Source organism: Pseudomyrmex gracilis, unplaced genomic scaffold (assembly GCF_002006095.1).
Source record: "Pseudomyrmex gracilis isolate BER0280 unplaced genomic scaffold, ASM200609v1 scaffold_2322, whole genome shotgun sequence".
Lineage (NCBI taxonomy): Eukaryota > Metazoa > Arthropoda > Insecta > Hymenoptera > Formicidae > Pseudomyrmex > Pseudomyrmex gracilis.
The window spans coordinates 232-9,635 of NW_018022906.1; the positions used below are offsets into that span (position 1 = coordinate 232).

The following is a 9,404-nucleotide window of genomic DNA, read 5'->3' on the forward strand; positions in this document are numbered from 1 at the left end:
CTATTAATGACGTCTTATTTAATTTGTATAAACATTATGTACATCTGCTATTAAATAAAGAAAAAATATATATAAGTATCCTAATAAGTATTAAATATCTTAACAAGACCATTACTTAGTTTGGTGATATTATATTTTTATATTTATCAATCAAGATAACTATTAATCAAATTATATTACTGCACAAAAATTGAATATATAAAAAAAATTTTTAATTTGTTCTTTTATGCAAATAAATGTACATGTATGAAGTTTAATAATCATGAGTCAACCTTTCTGTATATTGAAGAGTACGCCATAATTGTAGCAGTTTTCAAGACAGAAAACCTCTACGTTGAGTGTATCTGGATTTTGCATATATGTTTATCGAACATTTTCAAATTATTGACAATAACGAACATTGCATGTTTTATACTACTTCGATAGTTAAACTGAATACTGTACTAGCAAAGAATCTCCAGCATCTTCAGAGATTAAATTCATCTTTTTTAAGTGAGAGACCATATTTTCAAGAGTCTTGATGCGCTTTATGAGGTCTCTATTCTTCCTCTGTAGCTTTTTTATATATTCTTTTTGTTTCATATGATTGTTTTTAACAAATTTTATAACTCGACTAGCTTTTTTTGGAGTTTGTACGTCAGATGTCGTAATTTCAGTAATGTAGCAAGGTTCTACATATCTCCGTCTTTTAGGCGTCGAACATAAATTGTTAACAGATTCTGGACGAACAAAATTATTGTATATTTTCAGAGACAGTAAGATATATTTATAAACAAGACAAATCATTTTCATTCATTACAATTACAGATTGTAACAATTGTACATATAGGTATGTTACTGCAATATAAATGACATAAGATATATTAATATTTATACTTTTTGATATGTTTGCCAGACCATTATGCAAAGACTAATTATCTTGCAGCGGACTGACAACTTCTGTTGTCTCACTTTTGACACTTGAGTATGAGAATGGCACATTAATTTCTGGTGCTACATTTTCACTATAATTGTTTTGAATTTGTGATTGCAATTCAGAAATGTTTGAAGTTTCTACATGTTCTCTTTTCATAGGTGTTAAATGTAATAGTTCTTGTACAGGACCTAATATTGAACACATGTTTATTTGTTAAATTGTAAAATTTAAGGTATCCATAAGATTTAATGTAAACATTATTTTTATAGTGTATAATATATATTTACAAAGTAAAAATCTATAAAAATTGTTGATAGTGCAGTTTTTACTTTCTATTACTTTTAATGCAATAAAAACAACATTGGATATATTAATCTATGACACTTACGTGATACATTTGCAGGCATGTTCACTGATGACAAATAATCTTTTACTCGACTTTCACTCGCGAGTATGAGAATGGCACATTAATTTCTGGTTCTATATATTCCTTATTGTGCCTTAGCACTTCCAATTGTGGTTTTTCTAGTACTGTGTCATCTTTGTTTACTTTTGAACTTTCTTTTGTCAACAATAATTTTGCATTCTTTACAATCAAAGTTTGCTTTTTTTGAAAACAATTTGAAGGAAATGCTTCAGGATTTAGCAACTGCTTTTTTGCTGCTAATGTTGATGTATGACTCCGAAAATTTTCTGGACGGAAATAAAAAAAACAAATGTAAATCGCACTTACATCAGTGACTTCTCTCAAACCGCAAAACTGTTTCCATTGTAAACAGATCTCTCGATTTTTTGGAAATTTTGAAGAAAAATTATTATTCTTAAAATAAAGTGATAACCACATTTCAGAGACATAATATATACATTAAAATTTACGCTTATAACTTANTTATGTAAGCAAAAATCTTTATTTTTGGCTTGTTTTTTGTTACAGACATAACAATACCTCACCATTTTGCACTGATTTTATCGTGTAGTACGTAATTTTTGTGCTACACAAATAGATTCAAAACAATATCTTAGAAGACTTTCGAGGTTATACTTCACGTNACATGTGCTATAGATTTTCAGTACTGGCAGTGAATATCGGAACGCAGCCAATATAAGCATTCCCAGGTAGCAAAATGTTATCAAAAGGATATTAAATGGACACCCAAAAAAAGATTCGGATGACTTTTTAGTTGGCAAAAAGATGCCTTTTTGTAGTACAAATAGGATCACTAATGTCCGTCTGGCTGACAACTTATTTATATCCAAATGGCAACTATAAAAAAAACTTATAGAAATTACCAAATTGCCAGCATATGGTCAACCTTTATCAGCTGCCAATATGTTGACATAAATATATCAAATTGCTACAACCAAAAAATATCCTTTTAAAGGCAAAAATAAACAAATGTCTTATAGATATTGCACAAAGGTTAACAAAACGTCATCAATTAGTAATATCCAATAGATATCTTTTATTTTTTATTTATAGGATATACCAAAAGATATCCTTTATATAAAGATATAATAAAATTGTCAATAGTTATAGTTATTTTAATAAAATTGTCAATAGTAACAATATTACCTAGTTCATACACATCAAAGTTCCTAATATACAAATTTATATATTTGATAATTTGTTTTNGCACAAAACATAATAATATATAATTATACGTATAATATTATGTATAAATATATATAGCTATGTAAAATAATATTTTGATTATTTTGAATAATGTAGTATCTGAAAAATGTACAATAATAATATATTAAATATATATATACATATATAATTGTACATCCATATTTCAGATACTAGATTATTTAAAATAATCAAAATATTATTGTATATAGCTATATAGATAGATAGATAGATAGATAGAGTTTATTGATTCCCCTTAAGGTTACAAAACCTTATATAAAAAAATCTTACATCTACTCTTACAACTAACCTTACAACTACCTTAGAAAAAAAAACTAAAAATACTATATACACACACACGCAATCGCTTTACCCTACTCCACGCAATGCAGACCTCCCTTTTCGGCAGCCAACTCTATCCAGCTACTCCGCAATTGGTTCCCATACTCTCTTCACTTCATACATACATACAATTACACACTTCTTTTTACACATTCATTCACTCAGCTCTCACTCACTCAACTATCATCCCTCCCTTTCTAATCACTCCTTTCCCACCTCCTGCTCTCCTTCTTTTTCCGTTCCCCTATATTCCTCCAGCCTCTTTAACCATCCTCCCCCTCCTCCCCCAATACCACTTCAATCATGTCCTTCCAATTCCCTTCCGCTCCCCATACCCCACAATCCTCCCACACATGTCTCCAACCCTCCTCCACTACTCCACACATTCTACACACCCTTTCCCTCTCCCCTTCCCAGTATCTACCTTCTTTCATCTCGTTCCCCAACCTAAACCTAGCCACCCTCTGACATCTGCTTTCTCTCCATCCCTTTTTTAAGTACCCCAGCACTTCTTCCTTCTTAATTTTCCTGTACCATCTATTGTACCTCGAACTTTCAATTCTTTTCCTTCTCTCCTCACTCTGCATCCTCCTCTCCTTCTCTATCAACAGCTGAGCTCTCCATTCTCCTGCCACTCTACTTTCCTCCATCTCCGCTATCCTTACTCCTCTCTCTTCATAATATTTTATTCTGTCATTCTCTCACTCAGACAATCCTTGCCCTCCCCCCTCTCTGCCCCTAATCTCCTTTAAACATAGCCTCGCTATTTTGCTACCTTCTCCTCTTTCCAACCTTTCTTCAAATCTCCAGGCCCTTTGCCCTGCCCTTTCCCTTAATAAGTCCCTCTGCACTTCTTCCCTTACGATATACCCCGGGGTCCTCCAATCTACTCCCAATAACCATCTTATATATCTATTTTGTAACCTTTCCAAGCTATCCCATTCCCTCCATCCCGATATCTCCACCCCATATCCAACCACTGACCAAACCAATACGTCAAACAGCCATAACCGTTTACCCCAATCCCCACCGAACCTCCTCTTCCCAATCCCCCGCACCTAACTCATTACAGCCGCCCCTTTTCTCATTTTCTCTTTTATCTGCGCCTCCCTCTCCCCGTTCCTCTAAAACATATACCCCAAATATTTAAATTCCCTTATCTCCTCTAATCTCTCCCCTTTCCACCACCATTCCAGTTTTTTCTCCCTCTCCCCTCCTCTCCTAAACCTCATCACTTTTACTTCCAAACCCTTTCCCGCCAGATATTTTTCCATCCCTCTCATCATTTCCCTCATCCCTTCCTCCTCCTCTGCTAACAACACTACATCATCCGCATATGCCAATATATAAACCCTTCTTTCTCCTACCTTTACCCCACCCCATCCGTTCCTACCCAAATAGTCCTCCATATCCGCCGTCAACAGATTGAACAGATATGGGCTCAACGGGCATCCCTATCTCACCCCCCTACCTGTTCAAAATTCTTTCCCCACCTTCCCTCCTGCCGCCACCCTATTCCTCGTCTCCCTATATAAGTCCCCACACCTTTCCACTAAACTCTCTCTCACCCCTCTTTCCCTCATCGCTCTTAGTAAAGTCTTCCTATTGACCGTGTCGAAAGCCGCCCTCAGATCTATAAATAACGCAATCAACCCACTCCCCTTTCTACTTAAATTCCTGCTAACCAAGTAAGTTATTACATAAATGTTATCCATTGTACCCTTTCCCCTCCTAAATCCCGCCTGACTCTCCGGAACTAATTTTTTTCCCTCCATTTCTCCCTTTAACCTTTCTGCTAACGACTCCGCATATACTTTGTACAATGACCCGGCCAATGTCACACCCCTATACTCCTCCACCTTATTTCCCTCTCCTTTTTTCAGTACTGGCACCACTATTCCCTCATTCCACTCATCGATCCACCCCTCTCCTGCCCATATTCTCCTACATATATTTCACACCCAGTCCTGCATATTCCTTCCTCCAAACTTCCATACCTCTGCTGGTATACCATCCCCCCCTGGCGCTTTCCCTACCCTCAATTTTCCAATCGCTCTAATAATTTCCTCCCTTCCTATATTCTCCTCCCCCTCCTTCCTCTTTCCCCTTTCCCTTCTCACCACTTTCCAGTCCACCCCCCCCCCCAACTGCTTCTTGAAATAATCCTCCCACTCTCTTATCTCAATCCCACTACCCCCTCCTTTCTTTCTTCTTCTCTCCCTATTCACCACTTCCCACACCTGCCCCATCGTTTTCGCTTATATAGCTATATATATTTATACATATTATTATACGTATAATTATATATTGTTATATGTTTTGTGCAAACCTAGATTATCAAATGTATAAATTTGTATATTAGGAACTTTGATGTATATTTACTATTAAAAAGAAAGGCACGTATATATCAATATATCATTCAAAATTATGTTGACGTTCACGTCGTGTATTCGCAGCTATCTTGGATGCTTTTATTCGGTCGCCTCCACGACGAAGCCAGTCGCCAATCCGATCTTCGACAGCTTTAATTTTTGTTCCCTTAAATGCGTTACGTACGACATCTGAAGAAGTAGACGGATAAATATTATCGGTACTGTATCTGGAGATGTAATAGCTTTTTTACGACAAAAACTCAACGAAAACGTTTAAGTTGAATATTCACCGATATATATATACATACCAATTATGAGATATAGGAACGTAAATTTGGAGATTGTTGGATTGTTCTCAGCTCCGAGAGTCCAAACGATTTGTTAAGTTAACTCGTCCGTCATAACTACTTCCATCGAATATTTTACTGCTTATTGGACCGTTTTTCCACCAATATCTTGAAGTTTTTGTATCTGAAAAATATCGATTAAATAATTACATTGTTGAAGAAATGATATATTAGCGCAGTTTCAAAATACTGGTATAAGTACAAATTGATCTCGCATTTGCTCATAGTCATTGAAATCACGATCAAATTTTTGTAAAGTGTTGATATTGTTAAACGGCATCAGAGGTAGAAGTGGATAATGGTGAAGTTTGCGCTCAATTGGGTTAGCATTTTCTCGTGCTACTTCTAGTAATTTGTTTATTTTTCGTAGAATCACAATCTCAAAACGTTGTCGATCTTCTCTACAATCATCTGGAAAATAAAATAATAATAATCCGCAAATACAGATATAGGTGTGAAACAGTTTTTAATACTTACTACAACAGACTGAATAGAATAGAAGTATGTTGGCGATAAGCAAGGAGGACGAATAGAACTAGATGCAATATTATTTGTTGCATTTGCAAGGTATAACGAGTCGATATCCACTTGTAAAAGAGCGCGTGTTCGTCGCCTTTGCTGTCTTCGTGAGATCTCAAGGAAAGGTTTCAACGGACGTCCCATAACCTTATGTATTAATTCTTCAACCATTAAATGGAATGAAACAGAATACAGAATTAAAAAAATAATTATACTTACTTAAATTCTCAGATGTAGAAAAAAAGTATATTTTATTATCCTTATATATAACCTAAAAAGTATATGTGCGCTTTATGAATTTTTGAAACGTTATGTGTACTAAAAATAGAAAAAAACGAATGATAACATGTACTTACGTATATTGCAACACTATATATATTTTTGTAAATTTTTTCTAAACACTTCGTCACTTTTTATTTGGGAAAAATTTTTGCCGCATAATAGTACGGCGTTTGCGAGAACTGCGAGTTATCCAGTTGTGTTTTTAAATTTACTGTTAGTATTGAAAGTGTACTGTACTGTTAGTCTAAAAATCTATAATATACGTAACGTGAACTATAGATTTCCAGTACTGTGGTAGTGAATTTCGGAATATAATTCCATTTGATGTCATTCATTAGATAACAATTGGATAATGTGTGTATATTGGTATACTTCTAGACAACATAATTCCACTATCAGGAAGATATCTTAAATATGATATACTTAAAATAAATGTCAAAAGCAGCGATGTCGAAAGATACCTTTTGGACTTCAATTTACACAAATACTTCAGATAGCAATACATTGGTAACTTTTTGATGTCATAAAACAGACATCTATCAGATCAAATTAACATGATGACTTTTGAACAACATTTTTCCTCTCATGTTAAATATCATAAAAAAGACATCTTTAAGGCAACGGTAAAACAGATGTCGATTTAAAGACATATAATAGTTATCTTGTGGTAAAATCCTAAAGGCAACCTTATAACGATAACTTATAGATACCAATTAGATATTAATGCTACCTGGGTTATGGATACATGTCACGCATGCGCTTTCGAACAAACTGAACAGTGATAAAAAGTAATAAAAAGAGTAGAGCATTGTCTGCATCGTAGTGTTGGGACTGCGCTGAGCTCAACTAGCCATATAGAAGTATTACATAGAGTAGTGGGCACAGTTAATGTACCTGACCCAATTAGTGTGTGTTTGCATTCAACTAACGATTATGAAATTAATATTAAAAATAAACATTTCAAGTATTTTTTTTAACAAACTTAAGTTAATAAAGATTACGTTTAGAACACAACTTGATATTATAAAAGCGTTAAATAACAAAAGATAATTTTATAAAATATGTAGCAATTGTGACAAATTTTCTCAAGCGTCTTGTCAAAAGTAGTAAGAAATATTTTTATAAAACAGCAAAACAACTAAATATTTATACGATTCTCGTTAATTGAATTGCAGTATTTTATGTGAAAAGAGTTTAACTTTATAAAAAAACAAAAAAAAGTACTTTAAAAGCATTCTTATTATTTTTTAAATCGTGTCCACTATTACCGCACAATTTGAAGCTTGTTCATGTTAGTGTGCCCCTTCAAGCGTATGTTTTTTCTAACTTCTGTCTTGTTGTGGCATGAGTTTGCGTCAGGTTGCTCACAAAAAACAAATCAGGTAGAATTAACATATTTATTTTTTAATGAGTAAGTACTTATTGTACTCTTAAAACATATTAATTAATTATTATTATTATAACAGTTACTAAAATAAGCGGCATCTCAAAAATAAAGAGAAAAATATACAGTAAAGAGGCTATGTTAAAAGCTTTGGAAGCTGNAAAGTCTGGAACATCTATTAATGCAGCCAGCAGACTTTATAACATTTGTCGGTCGTCAATTCATAGTAAAGTCATCAATAAATACAGCACAGATAAGCCTGGTCCAAGTAGTGTGTTGAGTGACTTAGAAGAAAGTGATTTAGTGAAATGGATTATGTTTGTCTTCTTGTGGCTGTCCAGTGACAAAGGACCATTTAATAAATAGTGTGGCAATGATCGTAAAAAAACTGAATAAGCCGAATCCATTTGTAGACGATCGCCCAGGACGGCATTGGTATGCTGCTTTTTTAAAAAGACATCATGAATTATCAAAGAGAATGTGTGAAAATGTTACGCTTTCTCGAGCGTTAGTTTTAGAAACTTCTGTGAGAAAATGGTTTCAAAATATAGATGACTATTTAAAAAAAGAACAGTTACAAAATATTGATCCCTCAAAAATATTCAATACGGACGAAACAGCTTTAATGCTGAATCCTAAAGGAAGTGCTGTTTTGGCAGAAAAAAAAGGATCCGAGACAAGCACACAGTAACTGTAAGCGCACAATCCGGGACAGGCACACTAACTGGAAGCACAGTAATACATTCTTTTTGTCTTGAAAGGCACATTAACTACAGCAACATTTAACTTTTTTCTTTCATTAAAATTAATATAAAATTGTAATATTTTTTATTTACAAAAAATATCTTGATAAAAAAAAAGTCTGAAAAATGAGTATACAGTTTTTTCTATTTAAACTGAACTTAAAAACTTGTGTAATTAATCGATATCTGAAAAAATTTATTTTATGGCACACTAACTGGGCCCACTACCCTATATGCACGGTACTGCCTCGCGCCAAGTTCACGCGCACGCAGTGCGCACAAACTGTGCGAGGCACACCGTGCTTGTATATACGCGAAAATAAAGAATTTTAGGAGTGGGGGAAAATTCAATCAGCAATATCTTAATACTGAGTGAACCGATCGGCTTCATTCTACTCTCAATCGATTCAGGTAAAAAAGGAAAAAAAAAGTATTAATGTGTTTTTCTCGTCCGAGTCTTGTTTTCGAAGTTGTTTACAGAAAACATTTTGATCTCTTATTTTTCACCTTTTCTGGCTAGATAATGGCAAGTGGTGGGGAAATTCATCCGGCCCAGTGGTGGGGAAATGTCCATTTAAATGTGGTATCCAATAGATGGCAATATACATGCGTTTACACGACGCGTGATAAGAAAAAAATCTGTTCTTGTATAAAAAAATGTATAAGAAGAAAAAAAAGAGAAAGTGAGAGAGAATAAGAAAAAAAGAGAGTAAGAAAAAATAAGAGAGAGACTAGGAGAGAGAATGAGTGAGAATTAAAGAGAATAAAAGAGAACGCGCAAGAGAGAAAGAGAAAACGAGAAAGAGCGAGAAAGCGAGAGAGAGAGAGAGAGAGAGAGAGAGAGAGAGAGAGAGAGAGAGAGAGAGAGA

At 34.1% G+C, this 9,404-nt stretch overlaps 1 long non-coding RNA gene across 1 annotated transcript; it reads right to left on the minus strand.

Moving 5' to 3' along the window:
- Positions 1 to 5,198: 5,198 nt before the first annotated feature.
- Positions 5,199 to 5,884, minus strand: LOC109862744. The gene is made up of 3 exons (XR_002251204.1): positions 5,810 to 5,884; positions 5,569 to 5,731; positions 5,199 to 5,449 (listed from the first exon to the last, which is right to left on the minus strand). It is a non-coding gene; the product is annotated as an uncharacterized LOC109862744 (long non-coding RNA).
- Positions 5,885 to 9,404: the final 3,520 nt, after the last annotated feature.